Below are 2,219 nucleotides of genomic sequence, written 5' to 3' on the forward strand. Positions count from 1 at the left end.
GATTTTCCCTCAAGCCCCTGTTGTTGTTTGCAAGGAGATGAGGAGCTGTGCCAGCTCCCGCCCCGGATCTCCCTGGCAGACTCCGTGTCCCGCACCCGCAGGATGTGGTGGGCAAAGGCAGCTTTCGTTTTGACCAACTTCCTTCAGTCGTGGCACTGCCCTGGCCCCCTTCCCCTTTTCTCCAGCCGAAGACACTGAGTGACCATCCTGCAGACAGCAGGTTCCCCTCTGCCAGCAGCCACCTTTCCCCCCAAGACTGCCTGACCTCTGCATCCCGCTCCCCTTACACCCTCTCCAGCCCATCCTTGCTTTTCCAAGGGCTTCACCAGCATCACTTCTCTGGTGAGGGTGGCAGTGGTGTGTAGGAAGTTACAAGAAGCCTGGGAGAGGAACTTTGATACGAGTTGCTGCTGTTTTTCACGTACGTGATGAAAAGATGCCTGCCTTCAAACCATATTCCAAGGATAAAAGAAGAGACAAGCATGTGAAAAGCAGAGAGCCAGGAGAAGCAGAATGCAAGAGAAAGGGACTCACAATTTAGAGGTCTCAGAGTACCCATGGCAGTGCCACAGGGGCACTTACAGCCTGGCATAGCTCAGGAGAGGAAACCCACAGGTTTTCTTTTCCCCTAGGCTCTGAGTTTGCTAGACCAGAGGCAAAGTTCCTGTATTTATCCAGGCTCAGACAACCCTGTCTAGACAAAACCTTTTTCTTCTGAAGATGCAAGACAGCAGACTGCAATGGTTAGAGGTGAGGTTTATTGCTGGCACTGGCACCCTGTGAAGTCCACTGACTGTGGAACGCTTTTTGCAGTGGATTTAGAAGTTGCTACTCCAGAAGCTGCCCCTGGCAGCGCAGGTCCCGTCCTGCAGCCCCACTGAACCCAGCACAGCCCAAAGCCAGACTGCAAGCACTGGGAAAGGCTGATCACAGCTGCTCTCAGCCATGCAGGATGGAGCCCATCCACGGGAAGGGCAGGGATGGGACAATCTGCCACATTCTCCACAAAAAGGGTGAGCTCTCGTTCCAGCTGCCACGCTGGCTTAGGGCTTAGCAGACTGCTGGCTAAGCAGCTCCAACAGCAAAAAATCCTGCTGCCCTCAACAGTGTCAGCCACCCAGCCACGGCCCAGGGCTGGCTGGGGCACCCCTGAGGCAGCATCCCCTCCAGGAACAGCCTCCAGCCAGCTCTGGGCTCTTTCCTCAGCTGGCAGCAGGTAGACAAAGCTGAGCACGCTGAGCTTTCCCCAGTGCCGCCGTGCAGCACCTGCTCCTGCCATCCCAGCCTCACTGAGTGCTTGTGAAACACCTCCAGAGGAGAGTTGTGACAGAGGCTGAGTGCCATGCCCAGGTGAGTCACCCTGCAGAGCAGAGCCTCGCAACGCTCCAGCACGAAGAAAGCACAGTTGTAAAACACCCCCAGGTAAAACCTCCGTCCAGAGGAAGGCCAAGCTCAGGCTGGGGTGTTGTAAAGGGAACAGGTGTGGGAGGTGCTGGGAGCCCCAAAACGGTCAGGGGAACAAGGGTAGGAGGTGGTAGAAGGGGAGCAGAGCTCAGAAGGGCTGGGTGGAGCACAGGGCTGCCCCAGGACAAGGTGCTCTGAGGGGCACAGGCTTGTGGAGGGCATTGTGAGAGGCATGAGCCTGTCCTGGGCACTGTGAAGGGACCAGACCCAAGAGGCGTTGTGAGGGGCATAGGCTTGCTCCAGGCCAAGGTCCTGTGAGCGGCACAGACTTGTCCACGGCACTATGAGGGGCACAGGCTCGGCCCTGGCCAAAGCGCTGCGAGAGGCAAAGGCGTGCCCCGGGCACTGTAAGGGGCACAGGCTTCTCCGAGCCAGAGGCGCCCTTCAGCCCTGGGTTGCGCGGGGCTCCCGCTCGCAGGGGAAGCTGCTTCTGCTCCCCGGCTCCGGACAGCGCCCGGGCCGAAGGCGGTGGCTCGGGAGGGGCTCGGGACGCGCCCCACCCGACCGCGGCGGAAGTGACGCGCCAATCACGGCGGCCCGCTCGCTGCGCCGCGAACAAAAGGGATCCTCAGCCGCCGCCCCGCCCTCCTCGCCCGGTGCCGCCGTCTGATTGGCTGATGCAGCAGCCACCGCCCGGCCCACGCCCTCGCCCCTCCTCTCCCGCGGTGGATTGGGCCGCGGGCGCGGCCTGCGGCGGCGCTGATTGGCAGCGGCGCTGTCCCTCACACAGGCGGCGCGCAGGGGCGGGGCGGCTG

Source organism: Dryobates pubescens, chromosome 35 (assembly GCF_014839835.1).
Source record: "Dryobates pubescens isolate bDryPub1 chromosome 35, bDryPub1.pri, whole genome shotgun sequence".
Lineage (NCBI taxonomy): Eukaryota > Metazoa > Chordata > Aves > Piciformes > Picidae > Dryobates > Dryobates pubescens.